At 45.8% G+C, this 18,463-nt stretch overlaps 1 long non-coding RNA gene across 1 annotated transcript in view; it reads left to right on the forward strand.

Moving 5' to 3' along the window:
- The window catches only part of LOC110257222, a 407,568-nt gene that overhangs the window by 305,409 nt on the left and 83,696 nt on the right, over positions 1 to 18,463 (forward strand). The window contains exon 5 of the long non-coding RNA XR_002339533.1: positions 10,889 to 11,030. This is a non-coding gene — a long non-coding RNA (uncharacterized LOC110257222). The remainder of the gene's footprint in view (positions 1 to 10,888; positions 11,031 to 18,463) is intronic.

The following is an 18,463-nucleotide window of genomic DNA, read 5'->3' on the forward strand; positions in this document are numbered from 1 at the left end:
GGGGGATTATCACACCTTGACCTTCTCTCTGCAGTGAAGATTGCTCACAAAAGGAGGGTGCGTCAGGGAGTGTTTCAAAGAAAAACACCAGGTGCGATGTACCTCTAACTAGAAAGTAACCGAAAGTTGGTGAGCCGAGATACGATATTGTATAATGGGAAGCGTTTTAACTTGTTCTTAGCGGTAACAATATTTCTTAATCATTAACTCTAGAGTCAGCTTTTTGAGACGGAGGGGAGGCCTAGGAGGCTAAAGAAACAGCCTTTTGCTTCAAAACACAAGGACTCAGGGGCTTGTAAAGGGTTTCACATGGATGTCCTTTCACCCCACTCTGCTTTGGTGCATTTTGTTCCTATCGCCACAAATGCCGCTCCCTCTGCTTTTCTTCGTGGCAAATGAATCTCTCAAGATCCGGTTCTGATATCAGCTACACTGTGACATTCTCCCTAATCCCTCCCTCAGTTTATGGCATTAGCCTCGCTGTCTCCTCCTTTATTGCTCTTCATATTTTCTGATATCCGAGGTTATTCCTGGACGTACTGGCTGAAGCTAGCCCTCATCTATATTACATTTGGCCTGTACACTGGTTGTTAAAAAATGGAATTTGTTGACAGAATGTCAATTTTAGGCAATTTCACACATACACAAAGCCACATCTCTGTTGCCTTTTAAAAATCTGAAGCTCTGGCCATCCTGGGCTGCTTTATTACATAACCACAATCAGGTAGGACTGAGTTCCTGGTTTCCCTTTTTTTTTGCTTTTTAGGGCCACACCCATTGGAAGTTTGCAGGCTAGACATGGAATTGGAGCTACAGCCATATGCCTATACCACAGGCTCAGCCATGCTAGATCCGAGCTGTGTCTGTGACCTCACTCCAGCTCACGGCAATACCAGATCCTTAACTCAGAGTGAGGCCAGGGATCGAACCCACGTCCTCATGGATACTAACTGGGCTCCTTACTGCTGAGCCACAAGAACTTCCAATGTGCTCTGATTTGCAGGTCATGCTACTTGGTTCATTTCACCCACTTGAGCCAACCTACCTTATCCCTCTGGGAGCTGGGTTAGCAACCTCTGGAATATGGTGGCTAATTTACCTGCCCGTCTTTTCCTTGACTAGATTGTTAGCTCCTGGAAGGTGGAACTGTGTTTCATTCATGCCTGTAATCCTTCTGGATCTATTATAGTAAGTGGGTACTTAGTAGGTACACACACACACACAGACACATACACACCCCTCCCCAAGCAAGGGCAACCATTGCCCTCACAGACTACATTCTCCAAAAGTAGGTCCCTCTCAGTCATTTTGAGTATGTTGACATAACTCTTATTAAGTTAATAATGAGGCAATATTAGAAGAGCCATGTAATGCCAAACATAGGAAACATTTAGAGGCTGTTCCATGGGTGCTGTCTTTTTTTTGCATTATTTATCCAGAGGGCAGTGCTGCAGTGACCCAGGCTCTTAGGTGCATCCCAATGCAGAGTGCTGCCGTATAACTCTTTGAGTCTGTCTCTCTTTCTCTCTATCTTTCATATCCACATTCTGCTGCCTGCTTACCTGTGTATGTCCATGTACACACATGGACTGGTCCTCTCAAGCTCCCCAAATCAGCATTTGCCTGATTTCGCGTATCGTCTATGGCTATTCATGGAGTGGAGAAGGAAGGTGAAAGACAGTTTATGAGCCAAGCAAGTTTTCATCTTTGTTGGCACAAAAAGAGAGAAAAAAAAAACCCTAAAAACAACCGTCACACGCCTAAACACAGAGTCCAGACTATGTGAGGAAGTCATTTGGGATATTAGGCACTTGGGTGACAGAATCCAACACGCCAGCTTGCCTGCAATGCTATTCATGTTGGTCCTCCTTGGTTGTTATTCAAGTTTACTTTAAATAACACCAGATTTTTTTTTTTAATTACTCACTTTTGCCTGTCTGGATTTGAAGTCATGGAGAAAAAAGAGACAGCAGCAGTTGTTGATTTTTTTTTTAATCTCAGAATGTATTTTTATCTTTCTCCTGGAGCCATTTCCTCCGGGTGTTGTGTGAAGTGTTACATAATGAAACCATCATAGATGGCATTTTTCCCTTCTCAGGCTTCAGGGGATACAAGACTTCACAAACTAGATGGATTAAGTGTAACCTTTATCATCAAAACGATATTTTAAATAAGCGCAGCCTCCTAAAAGAGAACAAATAATAAAGGCTTGCAGGTCTCAGAGGCATATTTTGTTTTCATTTTTTTTTATTGTGGTTAAAAAAACAAATAAATGTAAAATTTACCATCATAAGCACTGTTAGCTATACAGTTCTGTGGTACTGAGTGAATTCACATTGCTGTGCTACCATTTTCATCATGCATCTCCAGAACCTTTTTATCTTGCAAAACCAAAACTCTATATCCATGACACAATAACTTCCGGTTCCTTCCTCTCCCAGCCCCCGGCCACCACCTTTCTACTTTTGGCTTCTGTGGTTTTGACTACTCTGTGTATTGCATCTAAGTGGAATCATGTGGTATTTGCCTTTTGGTAATCAGCTTATTTCACTTAGCATCATGTCCTCAAGGTACATCCATGCTGTAGTATGTGTCAGAATGTCCTTCCTCCTTTTTTTTTTTTTTTCCTTTTGGTCTTTTAAGGGCTGAGCCCATGGCATGTGGACGTTCCCAGGCTAGGGGTGGAATTGGAGCTGCAGTTGCCCGCCTATGCCACAGCCACAGCAATGCCGGATCTTTAACCCACTGAGCAAGGCCAGGGATTGAACTCAAATCCTCGTGGATCCTGGTCGGGTTTGTTAACTGCTGCGCTCTGAAGGGAACTTCCTCATTTTAATTTTTTGAGGAAGTGCCATACTGTTTTCTACAGCAGCTTACCATTTTAAATTCCTACCAGCAATGCCCAAGGGCTCCAATTTCTCCACATCCTCATCAACACTTGTTATTTCTTGCTCTCTCTCTCCATTTTTTTTTTTTTTTTTTGATATCAGCCATCCTGAAGGGTGTGAGGTGGCATCTCATTGACTTGCATTTCTCTAATGATGAGTGATGTTAAGCATCTTTTCACGTGCTTGTGGGTCATTTGTGTGTCTTCTTGGGAGAATGTCGATTCAAGTCTTTTCTCCAAGGCATACTTTTTTGTGATGAGGTCCCCGCTTCGGGGTAGGAGGGTCAGAGGAAAGGGGGACTAAGGGAGACAGGGCACTGCACTCATTATGTGCTAGGACCCACAACTGACTTCAGGAGTTCCATGATGAGCTCATCAGCAGTGAGAAAGAGAGGGGCACTCCAGACAGGGAGGAGGCAGATAACAATTCAGATAGTATCGAGACACGCAAGACTCTCCTGGAGGCCGGGGGCCTGCCAAGAAGGAGAGAGATGGGGTGGGGGACAGGAGTCCAACAAAGGGGCAAACTCCCTGCAGAGTGTGTTCACAAAGCTATTGGGCAATAACTTCCAAGAGCAAAGACTTTCTAGTTCTGCACTGGACTCCACCATCACCATTGAATAGCTGTGTGACCTTGAGCAAGGCACATAACCTTTGTAGGCCTCCATTTATTCACCTATAAAATGGGAATGCTAATGCATGCGGTGGTTCAGAGAACTTAGTGATATAGTGTCAGGCTAATAGGAGATGCCGGGGGAAGGCTGCTTTTCTTATTACTTCCCCAGAACTCTGGGTTTCTAAGAACTGCTGGTTCAGATCAGTCAGATTCCAAACACTTTGTGATTTCTACAAACCTCACAGAAATTTTATCAAAGCTGTGGAAGGGGAGTTCCTATTGTGGTGCAGCAGAAATGAATCCGACTAGTAACCATGAGGTTTCAGGTTTGATCCCTGGCCTCGCTCAGTGGGTTGAGGATCCAGTGTTGCTATGAGCTGTGGTGTAAGTCACAGATACTGCCCCTGCCAGGATCCCGTGTTCCTTTAGCTGTGGTGTAGGTCAGCAGCTGTAGCTCCAATTTGACCCCTAGCCTGGGAACTTCCATATGCCTCAGATGGGACCCAAAAAAAAAAAAAAAGACGTAATACACACACAATGGAATACTACTTAGCTATAAGAAGAATGAAATTTTGCCATTTCGGCAATGCCATTTGCCATTGCAAGTCCAGTCCATGGACTTGGAGGACATTATATGCTATTGAAATAAATCACAGAGAAAGACAAATACTGCATGATATCACTTATATGTGGAATCTAACAAATACAACAAACTAGTGGATATAACAAAAAAAAAAAGCAGATTCACAGATATGGAGAACAAACTACTGGTTACCTGTGGGGTTGGGAGTAATACAGGAGTGGAAGAATGGGAGGCACAAACTACTGGGTGTGAGATAGGCTCAAGGATATACTGCGCAACATGGGGAAGAGAGCCAATATTTTCTAATAACTGTAAATGGAAAGTAACTTTTAAAATTTGTATAAATTTTTTTATAATTAAAAAAAATTCGTCCCTTTTTATAAACCTGTTCCCCTGGATCTTCATGTTCCCTTGGAGGGAGCACCCAGGAGGGCTTTGCTGTTTTGACTCTGAGCACATGGCCCCCCTGGAGGGCTGCACCTGCTGAGCCCGACGTATGCAATGAGGAGGAGGCGGCACTTCCTGTGGGCAGATTCCTTTGGGAGTTGGCAGGGGACATGGGTGAGAAGAAGAGTGGAAAGGGGCTAGTGAGAGTAGGTTGTGTGATGAAGACAGGCAGAGCACTGGGGGGCTGTGAGATTCTCACAGTCCTCAATTCTGTTGTATTGGTTGTATTCCATTTCCCTACAGCTGCCAGAGGTCTGCTGTGCTTGCTGATGGCCAATGGTTACAAACATAAACATCTAAAGAGCCAGGCAAGGAATTCCCTGGTGGCTTAATGGGTTAAGGATCCAGCATTGTCACTGCTTCGGCTCATGTCGCTTCTATGGCTTAGGTTCTATCCCTAGCTCAGGAACTTTCAGCAGGGCCAGAAAAATAAATAAAATAAAATAAAATAAAAGGACCAGGCAAGTAATCCAAATGAGTTATGTGGATGAAAGGATCAGATGTGTCTGTTTCCTTTCACTGCACCATTGCTGCTGGTATTGGCACTGAAACACAAACCTTGCAGTGATTTCAGTGCCTTTTCAGTCCGTTAAGCTTTTCATCACACATCTTTCCCATATACTGCATATGGTTCTGTTTGTTTTTTAATGGGGTCATCAGTCATATTCTTTCTCTATAGACTCACTTTATTTGCATATTAAACTCAGAAGATTTTTTTTTTTTTGAGGGCCGCACCCACAGCATGTGGAGAGTCCCAGGCTAGGGGTCAAATCGGAGCTACAGCTGCCAGCCTACACCACAGCCACAGCAACGCAGGAGCCGAGCCGTGTCTGCAGCCTACACCACAGCTCATGGCAACACTGGATCCTTAACCCACTGAGCGAGGCCAGGGATCGAACCCACAACATCATGATTCCTAGTCAGATTCGTTTCCGCTGCACCACGATGGGAACTCCCAGAAGAATGTTTTTAACTTCCACCAAAAAGACTTTTTTCTCCAGTTTTTCCAGAAACACATGGCCTTTGTTTCTCAACACTGTGCTTTTCTCTTTTGAAAGAGGTGTGGGTATAGAGAAATAGTCCCCTTTCAAAAGCAAAGCAGGGGTGCCAAGGAGAAATGGCCCCTGTGACTTGGGCTCAGGGTTGGGGAGACAACAAGAAGTTGCTGGAGGGTTCAGAGACATGCCTTTCTATAAGTGACATCTGCCACTCAGCTCCAGCTGAAAGCTGCCTCACTCAGCTCCCAGTGAGACTAGATCTTCTGATTTTTCAAGAGAAACCAGGAATTCTGATTTTTATGTAAAAGCTTCTGTTTTTAATTTATTCAAAAAAAAAAAAAAAAAGACACTGGGCATGCCTAACCAAACACGACTGAGAGTCACATCTACCTTATGAACTACTGATATGTGAACACTGCAGGGGGTGGGATCACGGCGCTTCCTCCGAGGATTAACACCGCTGGGACTGCCGAACACCCCCGATCTTACACCTTCGGCGTTTTCTCCTGCAGAAACTCCCCAATGATGTCACACTATGTACTACTCTTTCCTTCATGAGAAAACTGAGGTGCGGAACAGCCAGCCCTCCTCTTACCAAAGCAAAACACAAATAGAAGCCAGCAGTGGAACCCACCAAGCAACTAGGCTCTCACCTGAGGGGCCCAACCCCTGATGAGCTGCTCTCAGAACCAATACAGCAAAGGCTTGGTCCCCCGACACGCTCTATAGGACTAGATCACTCTAAGGCATATAAGAAATGCAGTTTTCATAGAAATATAAAGACAGAGGCCCAAGGCTTTTAATTTTTTTTCTTTCCCCAAAGGACTTTAGCTCCAAAATAAAAAATTCTTGTTGGAAATTAATTCCCATGTATCCCTCCCCTTTCTCTTCTCTTCTTTGCTGCTTCAAAGGATTGTAGGCTTCCTCTTTGAGGTGCCCTGCCAAAGATGCCTGAGGGAGCAGAGTCCATGGTGTTCAAGGTAGAGCAGGACAGCCTGTGCCAGGCCCACCCTGAAATTCGCTTTCTTCTCTGCTAAGCTGCTCTGGCCCTCGCGCTCTGTATTAACAGGGTGTCTTCAACCTTGTATCCGTTGGCTTCTGGGTCTTTCTTTGCTCCAAATCCAAACAGCCTGTTGAATCAGGTAAAGAGACAGCTGTTCTTTTCTTTGAAGCTCCCCACAAACGATCAGCCCAGGTCCTTCCTACTTAGAAACCTTCAGGGCCTCCCTCAGTCTTCAGATTAAAGTGCCGACTCCCGGCAAAGCCTTCAAGACCCTTGACAACCTGCCACCTCCCAGCTTCACCCCTCACGCACCATCCGCTCTTGGATGGTCACAATCTGAAGGAAAGCTGCTTAACAGAGTGACTGAGAGCACAGGCTGGAGTCAGGCTGATCCGAGTTCAAGGACTACCTGTGTTTTTCCTGGGCGTACGGCCTTGGACAATATTTAAAATCTCTTTGTGTGCTTAACAGGGACAATGTCAGTTTCCAGGATCCAAAGAGACAATGCCTGGCATAGAGAAAGTCTACAATAGATGCTGATAAAAAATAACCTTGATGGAGGGCTCATTATACACCAGGCATATGCTATGTGATTTAAACATGTTAACTGTTTTCATTTTCCCAATAGTTTTATCAAGTAGGTCCTACTGTTATCCCCATTTGACAGATGAGGAAACTAAGGCACAGAATGTTTAAGGTGCATGCCTGACGTCACAGCCAAGCTTAGAAACCAGGCAGTGTGGCTCCAGATTTCCCATGCTTGCCACAATGTTACGTAACCTCTAAATTCTTGCTGCCAGTGTGGCCAATGACATCATTGTCCCCATGCCTTGAGAAAAGGCAGCTTTCTTTGTAATTGCCCATAACCCTTAGTACCAGGCTTTGTATACAGTGAAAGAGTAGAAGTCACATATTTTGAGCTCCTATTATGCATCAGACACTTTTCAGGTGTCATCCAATCCAGCAAGGCAGGGATTATCCTCATTTTCAGATGAGAAAATTGAGATTTAGACAGGGCAAGTGGCCTCTTCAAGGTCACACAGCTTGACATTTTCAGCACCAGGCTTTGATTCCAAAACCACCCCAATATCACACTAAAGGCCATGCTGTTTGTATTATCTCCATGGGAAAATAAATATGGGCTTGCATACAGGGCAAGAATGGAACATTCGAATCTGAGTTCAGTTCCATCCTGGGATGCTCTAGTGGGGTAAAGAATAAAGAAAAGTAGGAGTTCCCGTCGTGGCGCAGTGGTTAATGAATCCGACTAGGAACCATGAGATTGCGGGTTCGGTCCCTGCCCTTGCTCAGTGGGTTAAGGATCTGGCGTTGCCGTGAGCTGTGGTGTAGGTTGCAGACGTGGCTCGGATCCGGCGTTGCTGTGGCTTTGGCATAGGCCGGTGGCTACAGCTCCAATTCGACCCCTAGCCTGGGAACCTCCATATGCCTCGGGAGCGGCCCAAAGAAATAGCAAAAAGACAAAAAAAAAAAAAAAAAAAAAAAAAAGAATAAAGAAAAGTAGGTTACAATTTAAAAAATGGTTAGAAGAGGGAGTTCCCATTGTGGTGCAGCGGAAATGAATCCAACTAGCATCCGAGAGGGTGTGGGTTCAATCCCTGGGCTTGCTCAGTGGGTTGGGGATCCAGCATTACTGTGAGCTCTGATGTAGGTTTCAGACAAGGCTTGGCTGTTGTGCAGGCCAGCCGCTAGAGCTCCAATTAGACCCCTAGCCTGGGAACTTCCATATGCCATGGGTATGGCCCTAAAAAGAAAGGGGGGGGGGCAGAAGATCTAAATAGACATTTCTCCAAAGACAGACAGATGGCCAAAAAGCACATGAAAAGATGCTCAACATCAATTACTAGAGAAATGCAACTTGAAACAACAATGAGCTATCACCTCACATCAGTCAGAATGGCCATTAAGAAGTCTACAGACAATAAATGTTGGAAAGGGTGTGGAGAGAAGGGAACCCTCTTACACTGTTGGTGGAAATGTAAATTGGTACAGCCACTATGGAAAAAAGTATGGAGGTTCCTTCCAAAACTAAATATAGAGCTACCATTTGATCTAGGAATCGCACTCCTGGGTATCTCTCTGGACAAAACCATAGCTTGAAAAGATACATGCACCCCAATGTTCACTGCAGCACTATTTAAAAGAGCCATTACATGGAAGCAACCTAAATGTCCATCAACAGAGGATTGGATAAAGAAGATGTGGTACATATATACAATGGAATATTACTCAGCCATAATGAAATAATGCCATTTTCAGCAATTTGGACGGACCTAGAGATTACCATATTGAGTGAAGTAAGTCAGACAGAGAAAGACAAATATCACGTGATAGCACTTATATGTGGAATCTAATTTTAAAATGATATAAAAGAACTTATTTACAAAACAGACACAGACACACAGATTTCAAAAATGAACTTATGGTTACTAAACAGGAAACCCAGAGGTGGGGGAAATAAATTAGGAGGGTAGAATTAACATATACACACCACTATATATAAAAGTAGATAACTAACAAGGACCTACTTAGAGCACAGGGAAATCGACTCAATATTCTGTAATCTATAGGAGAAAAAAATCTAAAAAAGAATGGATATATGTGTATGTATAACTGATTTACTTTGCTGTACACCTGAGACTAATACAATATTGTAAGTCAACTATACACCAATAAAATTTAAATTTAAAAAAAGAAAGAATGAAAAGTGGGTTAGAAGTAAGGATCTTGATTCTACTCCTACCTCTTCTGGTTAATAGCTGTGTTGCCTGAGGCAACCCCTTTCCTTCTCTGGATCTTTCATCCTCACCTATAAAGTGAGAGCACTAAATTTATTCCTGGGATGGCTGCTTTAAATTGCTCGTTGCCTTCCCCAGATGGCTCTCATGCTTTAGTGTCATGATGCCAGAGTTGCTCCTTTTCAAGAAGGAAGCTCAGAGTCACCTTTACTGGAGAAGCATGTGTTCCTCGTGGGATAGAGGACTGTGGTTTTCTTCTGAAGATACTTGTCCAGGTGTATTATTTCTAGAACATTCTGAGAAAATCTCATTCTAGTCCTGGTGGTACAGAAACTGGGTAGAAGAGACCTCACTATCACCCCACTCAGAACCTAGACAGAGCAAACACTGCAAACACCCAGATGAAGCCAGGGGTAGAAAATGTGCTTGAGTTGAGGAGACCATGAGGCTTGAATTCTTTCCTTCTGTTGCAAAAAGTAGTTTCCTTAGGGAACCAGGTAGAGATTTTGGACAGTGAGATGGCATGTTAGTGAGCATGGGCTATGTTTTGCTGCTGTGACAAATGAAACAAAATCTATGTGGCTTAATATCACAAGAGAGTACTTCCCACTCCTATCCAGGTTGGATGCAGGTCAAGCCATTCTTTTCCAGGTGATGACACAAGAACCCAGACTGCATCTGTCTCTTGTCCCTGCCATCCTGTGGTGGCTCCAAAGCCTTGATGTCATCCAACCAGCAGATGGGATTGGGAAGCTGGAGTTAAGTACAGGAGGGACCCACAAAAGGTGAAGTGGGCCCACTGCCCTGCATCTCTCTTGGCTGTCATAAGAGAATGGGTCAGTAGCATTATTCCTTCTATATACAGTGATAGGAGCTTATATAAGTTTTCCATAAAATAAATTGTTAAAAGGTCAAATATCTGGAATTCCCATGGTGGCTCAGTGGGTTAAAACCACAACTAGAATCCATGAGGATGCAGGTTCAATCACCAGCCTTATTCAGGGGGTTAAAGATCCAGCATTATTGAAAGCTGCAGTGTAGGTTGGAAACATGGCTCAGATTCCACATTGCTGTGGCTGTGGCTCCAGAAACTGCAGCTCCTATTTGATCCCTGGCCTGGGAACTTCCATAGGCCATAAATGCAGTCCTAAAAAGAAGTTTGAAAAGAAAGAAAAGAAAAAATGTCAAATATCCTTTAACTCATCTTAAAACCCAAATTTTGCAACACTTCCCTTTCCTCACTCTTGGAAATGAATCTGCCACTTCGCCACATACCACTGTGAACCATTGAGTAGATCCCATAGCCTCCCTAAGCCTCTGTTTCTCCATCTGTAATCTAGGATCATGGCCCTTCCTAATTGGATTTTTGTGAGGCTTATGAAAGATGACAGCTATGCAAATGCTTAGAAGGCTGCAAAGCAGACCTGATATACAAAGCACTACCGGCACACCTAGAATTTATTCTTTCTCCCAGTTCAATGGATGCTCAATTTTGGTGCCTTGGAGGCAAGCCTTTTCAGATGAAAATCCCATTTTACCCCCCACCCCTCCCTCATTCCAGCCCATTTTCTTTAAAAAAATCTTTCTTTCCTTTTCAGGAGACAGAGGCAGGTGGCACGCTGTGTAAACCGTGAAAAGCATTATGAAAATATCTGCAAATCGTGTGCTGTCTCCAAATATTTCAACATAAATATTTGCTGGAGGCAGGTCCAACTTCCCAGCGCAAGAGGAGGACAGAAGGTGAGTTGGATGTGGGAGCAAATGGTTCAGTCTGTCCCTTTTAGAGCCGCACCCATGGCACATATAAGTTCCCAGGCTAGGGGTAGAATTGGAGGTACAGCGGCCAGTGTATACCATAGCCATGGCAACTCCAAATCTAAGCTGAGTCTGCAGCCTATACCACTGCTCACAGCAACGCCAGATCTTTGACCACTGAGAGAGGCCAGGGATTGAACCTGAGTCCTCATAGATACTAGTCAGATTCATTTCTACTGCGCCACCATGGGAACTCCCGACTTCTAAGCGCTTGGCTCCATGCTGGGTGCTTTCCACGAGTTGTTTCTCATCACCACTGCCCTCTGCAGCCGGGGGTTACTTCCCATTTTATAGCTGAGAAGCTTAAGGCTCAGAGAGGTGACGTGACTTGCCTAACGTCACACGTATGGTAAGAGGTTTGGTAAGAGGAGAAAGCAAGAATCCAGCCTAGGCCTTTCTAATTTGAAAATACAAGATCTTTCTAATATCTCAGAGTCCCTCTTTCCCAACCTCAGGCCGTAATCTGGGACTTTGGTTTCCAGCTAATTCTTGCCAACCTCCTAGAGCTGTCCAGTCCTCCAGGACCACCAGTCCCTGGCCAGACTCCCACTGGGTATAAACACATCTCCTGGTGGTGCACCTCCTGTCTAGCCAACCTTGATGGCAGCTCACAGTCAAGCCTGCTTACTCCCTACTGCTAGACAGTAAGCTGAACGGACACTGGTTCCTTGCATTTGGGTTCCCTGTGCTGTGCCCTGGATCTCAGGCTGTCCCCTCGAATCTATGCCTGCTGTCCCCAGAGCTGAGCCTGGCAGCTGCCCCAGCTCCCCTCTTCTGCCATCCCCAGCCCGCCAGAACAGTGCCAAACAGTGCAGCAGTGCAGCAAACACAACCCCCCCTGGAGCTTGCCCCCCTGCCCCCGCAGCAGCAGCAGAGGGGTTCCTGGCCTGGAGCATGCGCTCTTCCAGCAATTTGCAAGACGGTCTTTTGCAATTTGTATCTTCAGCTCTGCTGAAGAAAATGGGAATGGATGGGCTCACTGAGCAGAAAATGCCAGAAGGCATTCCAGAGCCCAGAATCCCAAACCTAGGCCTTCTGTGAGGGGACTGAACAGACAGGCAATGCTGGGAAAAAATGCTTACCCCATGTCAGGCTACACAGGCTCAGAGGGTTATTTAAAACATCCAAGAGTATGAATTTTCCAGGCAGCTCCCGAGTGCGAATCAGAATGGCTTCATGGATGGGAGCTGTCAGGTAGACAGCCCAGTCATCCCAGTATCAGCTCTGACACTTCCTGGCTCTGTGGTCCTCACTCAACACTCAGTAACTGCTGGTGAGCACCTACTCTGTGCCGGGCACAATGCAAGACACCAGGGATACAGAGTGAATGACACTGAATGAATGACATCCTTATTCTTGCAGTGCTTGGCTTCAAGTAATAGGGGAGGTTGCTAAGAACTCAGTCAGCAAATAAACAAGTATTGAACTATAGGTTGTAATAATGGAATTGTGCCAGCACAGAAGAGAATGAGGGTATGATATAAGCTAAAAGGACCAGGATTGTCTCTGGGGAGGGTGGTCAGGAAACGCTGCTCTAAAGAGGTTTGGGGAAAGATCTGAAGGCTACGGAGCCAGCCGGGAGAGCAGAAAGGAGAGCCCTGCAGGCAGAGGGTATGGCGCAGGCAAAGGCCTGGGGGCAGGAAAGAGCTGGGCAGGACTAGGGACTGAATCAAGGAGGTGGGAAGAGATGCCAGGATGGGAAATAGGCATTTGGCACAAGATGAAGGTGGGCAGAAAGGCAGGACCAGAACATGTGGGCTGTGGGTGGCGGGGGCGGGGCGGGAGGGTGTTGGCGTGGAAAGACTTGGAATTTTTGTCTTAAGAATGATTTGAAGGATTGCTGCACACCTGAAACTAACACAACATTGCAAACTAACTACTTCAACAACAAAAAGAATAAAAGTAAAGGGTTTTTTGTTTGTTTTGTCCTTTTAGGGCCACACCCTTGGCATATGGATGTTCCCAGGCTAGGGGTCAAATCTGAGCTACAGCTGCCAGCGACAGCCACAGCCACAGCCACGCCAGATGTGAACCATGTCTGCGACCTACACCACAGCTCACGGCAATGCCGGATCCTTAACCCACTGAGCGGGGCCAGGGATTGAACCTGCATCCTCATGGACACTAGTTGGGTTCTCAACCTGCTGAGCCACTGTGGGAATTCCTGGAGAGGGAATTTTAAGGAAGGGGGGGAATCCATATTAAAAATAGCATCTATGGGGAAAAAAAAAAAACAAAGAAGGGTTCTGCTGCCTTGAGAGACTTTTGGACACAAAAGGGGAGGAGGGGAACGTTTTGGGGTTGTCACAATGACTGGAAGGAGTGGCATTATTAACTTTTAGTGACCAGCTGCCAGAGCGACTGAACTGCCAATGGGTAAGAGAGTCCTTCAGAGCAAAAACTTGACCTTCCCCTGATGCCAGCAGGGCTCCAGTGGAAACATCGTCCTAGCTGCTGTCTGCACCAGGAAAGGCTCAGAAGATGATAGGTAGCAACAGTGGAAGCACACTGGTCACACAGCGAAGAGCGATCCCAGGACAGAATAAGCCTTGAGCGGCTTAGCTGTGCCCTCCAATCACAAAGGCCCTCTGGTGGCTCTTCAGTGACCTGCCGATCTGTCTCTTCTGGAGTCCTCAGTACCTGTGCAGGGTCACCCATGAATGCTTAGAGTCCTCAGGGCTTCCAAAGAATTTTCTCAGGATGATGGCAATTATGCCCTCTGACCCTCCAACCGACTCTGCCAAGTATAGCCCAGACCCTGCTGACTTTTGCTCCGTGATCCTCTGTTGCCCTTCAGCTAAGGGCACTTTTTTCCATGATGGTGCCAGAAGTTCATGTCAAAATCCATTAACTACGTAAGCTGCAAGGAAAAAACAAAACTCCTCTTAGTTCCAACTTATGCTCTGCTGGAGATTCTTTCTGACTGTAATGTGATTTCTCAATCCAGTTCTGCTTGCTTCCCACTTAAGGGACGTTGTCCAGGATCCCTGGGCACGAGGGAGCAGGACAAGACCCAGAGAGCTCACCAGGCCCACCTCTTGCCTTTGGGTGGGATGTTCACCTGCCAAGGCAGAGGCCCCCACTGTCAGTGTCATCACACATTCATGTCAACCTGGCCCGAGCCTTTCTTGCATGTGGTGGTCCCACAGGTAAGGCAGTGGTCATCTCTGGGTCAGGGTCTGTGCTGAGCCCAGGTACACAAGAGCGGTAACAGCCCTCATACAGTCACTCCTAGTGTGACACATGGAATGGAAGAGAGACAAAATTCTCGGGGGGGGGGGCAGGAGAATTTGCCCAGCCTGGGGAGAGTCTGAAAGCTTTCTAAAAAAGCACCTTCTTATTGTTATCCAAATCAAAATGATATTGGCTCATGGTTAGCATACCAAACAGTGGGACAGGATTTACAGCCAAAGGCAACCATCGAAAGGAAGTAATGCTTGAGTTGAATTTGGAATATTAAATAAAAGTTAGCTGGAGAAGAGCGTGAAGGGAGGAGAGGGCATGCTGGGAAGACGTACGGAGCAGACAAAAGCAAGCCAGGCAAGGAGGAGGATGGTGTGCAGAGAACCAGGTTGATGGGCTGGTGGTGTTGGACCGGATGCTGTGAAGAAAGGAGTGGTGGTGAGGCTGGTGGGGCAGAGGGCAGATGGGCACAGGCCTTCCAAGTGGCCCAAAGGGTGTAGACTGCATCTTGTGGGCTCTGGGGAACCATGCAAAGGCTAAGGGGAGTGTTTCTCAATTGTGGATGATTCTGCAGGGACATATGACATTTTTGGCTGTCCATCTGCCGGGGGGGGGCAGTGGGGGGATGGCGGTGCGTGGTGCTGACCTGCTGGTGACTAGTGGGCAGAGGTCTAGAAGGTTGGCTAAATTTCTTACAGTATAAATACAAGCATCCCAGAGTGAGGAATTTTCCATTCCAAAGATGTTAACGGTTAAATGGTAATAGTTGAGAAGGCTGCCTGAGGGCAGTGAGTCTCCCGGTCAGATCAATTGCTCTCAGTGATCCCTCCAGTTCCAGCCAAAAACACATCTGCTGCCATGGAGGAGGGCGGCTTTACCAAACCTGTTTATTAGAGTGGGTGTTCATCGCCATCACTGCCCAGTCCCTGGAACAGGGCCGAGAGAGGGTGTCTCACAGACTTGAGTTTTGGGCTTTGCTCTGTGTGGTCACAATGGTCACCTGGTGCAAGATAGGTGCCACTTCATGGAGCCCCGAACCCCGTGTTTAGGGGAGGGTGAAAACATCTGTCCTCACTGTAGAGCACCTCTGGACAGCACGGTTCGGAAGAGAGAAGCACCTGGCCACATTTATTTCCTCTTTTGCTTTAGAAACAAGTAGCCTCAACAGCCAATCGGGTATCTGAGTTTAATAATTGAAAGGCTGTGACTTGAACATCTGTGCATTCATTTTTCCCTACCCTGCAACACTCACTCTGGTTCAGAATTTGGTCAATATAATTTATATCTTGCCTGCTGGTGATGTGTTGGTTTGTTTTTTTTTTTTTTTAATTTTTATTTTTTCCTTTTTATGGCCCCCCCGAGGCATATGGAAGTTCCCAGGCTAGGGGTCGAATCAGCGCTGCAGCTGCCGGCCCACACCACAGCCACGGCCACAGCAATGCCAGATCCCAGCCAAATCTGAGACCGATGCCCCAGCTTGCAGCCATGCCAGATCCTTAACCCACTGAGCAGGACCAGGGATTGAACCCACATCCACACGGACACTATATCGGGTTTTTTAACCCGCGGAGCCACAATAGGAACTCCTTAATATGAACTTTACCCAGGGGTGGTTTACCCAAAATGAAACACACCCATTTGAAGTGTACAGGTGGATGAGTTTTGACAAATTGATATACCGTGTATCTATCACCGTGATCAAGATACATAGCAGTTCCATCACCCCAGGAAGTGCCCTGGTGCCCTTCACAGTCAGTCTTCCTCCCCAGCCCCAAGCAACCCTGATCTGCCTTGTGTCACTGGAGACGATTCTGCCTTATGGAACCGTCCAGTGTGTGATCTCTTGTGTCTGGCTTCTTTCAGCCCAGTGTTCCTGCCATTCATCCGTGCCATCATGAGTATCCATGGTTTGTTCCATTTTATTTCCCGTCGGGTGTACCACGGTTTTTGTATCCAATCACCTGTGGATGGACTTTTGGCCTGTTTGCATTTCTTGTTGTTATAAAGAAAGCTACTATGGACATTTACATATTGCTTAAAGTATTTCAATAGTTTCTCAGTGCATCTAGAATCAAATTTCAGTGCCCTTCTATGTCCTCCAAAGTCCCCTCTGGGGTCTGGATTCGGCCCACCACCCGTCTGACCTCATTTCCTCCATTCTCTTTAGTCTCTCCTCCTTACTCACTGCTTTCCATCTAAGCCATCTTCATCCAGCTCCTCCAATAAGCCAGAATTGCCAAAGAGACACCATCACCCTCACCATAATCCTGCTAGCTCCAAACCAGCTGATTGCAACTGGCTGCCTGCCTGGGATGCGCATTAACCTTCTGGAATCATTAAATCAAACTGATACTTGAGTCCTAATCTCTAGTGAAGCATTTTATTTATTTTAATCCCCTAAGCACTTTGGCTTGACTTTTCCTCTGGGCCTGCCATTCTGGGAGAGCTCAGAGAGCCCACCCTGATCCTTTCTGATTGAAATCCCCCAAAGGCCAAGAGGTGGGGGTGTTTCTAATGATTTGCTCAGCCATGTGACAAGTTATTTTTTTAACCCCATAGTGATGGCCTCTAGCATTAACAGTAGGTGGAAAAATGAAGTTCTCAGGTTTTGCTTCGACTCCAGACTTAATAAACTTGCCTTGAACATCAGTGGCACCTCCATTAGTGATTTCACATGTTATCAAATTTTGTCCTCAAAATAACCCTGTGAGATGGGGCTGTCTTCTTTTTCTGGAGGGAAAACAGAGTGTCTGCAAGCTGTAGTGTGCTGGGCCAGAAATTTCTATATGACAGTCTGCCTTTGTTTTTCATTTGGAAATGTTTATCTTAGCAAATCCCAAATGTGCCTTCTGGTTCCCAATAATGAAACTAGATTCTCTGGATCAACCATCCCACTGGAAACAACAGAAATTACTGCATGACGTCTAAAAAACACACCACCTTTGAAGCATTGATGGACTCAAGGCAATAGGGTTTTTTTTTTTTTTTTTTTTTGCATGCTCACTGTAATGAGACAGGTAGAATTTAAAGGCACCAAACTCAGAGTTCCCATTGTGGCTCAGCAGGTTAAGAACCCGACAGGTCTGTGAGGATGCAGGTTTGCTCTCTGGCCTCACTCAGTGAGTTAAGGATCCAGTGTTGCTGAAAGCTGCAGCGTAGGTCACAGATGTGGCCCCAGTCTGGCACTGCTGTGGCTGTGGAGTAGGTCGGCAGCTGCAGCTCTGATTTGACCCCTCGCCTGGGAACGTCCATATGCCACAGGTTTGGCCCATAAAATAAAATAAAATAAAATAAAAGCACCAACTGACAAATTGAGGGCATTTGTCACTTCCACTTGGGATCCTATAAAGAGGTGTTGAAGGAAGGAAAAGGGGATCAGAAACCAAGGACGAAACTGAGAATACTTAGAGGTTATCCTCCCCACATTGAATGAGTCTCAGAAGGGTTCTACTTTCAGTTAAGGGAAACCAGATCTAAATTCACACTCCTCTGCCAAGGTGAAGTTCACAGAGTATGGACTTGACACTGAGCAAAGCAGGAGGGAAGGAAATGAAAGGCAGAATCATCTTGAGAGGTTGTGTCTGTAGACCAGCTCTCTTACGGGTGAACCTCCTGGGAAGGCATAGGCTGGGTGTACTCAAGAACCTCAAGCTATGAACTTGGCATATGATAATCCTGACTGGTAGGACCACACGCCCCTGGAAAAAACAAAGGCAGAGGACCTCTTGAGAGAGACAAGTCTCCTGGGGCACTGGGAACCCCCTACAAATGACTTGTTCAAGCGCAATGAACAACGTGCCATCAAAGATAACCAGACATACAAAGAAACAAGATCTATGGATGAGAAGCAAGGGGCAGTCGATATGAACCTACACAGGCTTTAAGTTTTAAAGCAACTATGTTTACCAAGTTTAAAAAAATACACGATAAGAAAACTGGAAAATAACTGCAGGGCGCAGGAGGCGATAAAAAAATAAGGTAGCAGATGTGAACACAAATTCAAATATAACTTCTACAAGTTAAAAAATAATGTAGTAATGAGAAATTAATACTCACCGGGCATTTTGGCAACAGATTGGACACAGCAGATGAGAGAATTAGAGAATAAATTATGTGGGATGCAGCATGGAAAAGAAAATGAATAATACATAAGAGAGGGTAATAAATGAGGTGAA

This window comes from Sus scrofa, chromosome 16 (assembly GCF_000003025.6).
Source record: "Sus scrofa isolate TJ Tabasco breed Duroc chromosome 16, Sscrofa11.1, whole genome shotgun sequence".
Lineage (NCBI taxonomy): Eukaryota > Metazoa > Chordata > Mammalia > Artiodactyla > Suidae > Sus > Sus scrofa.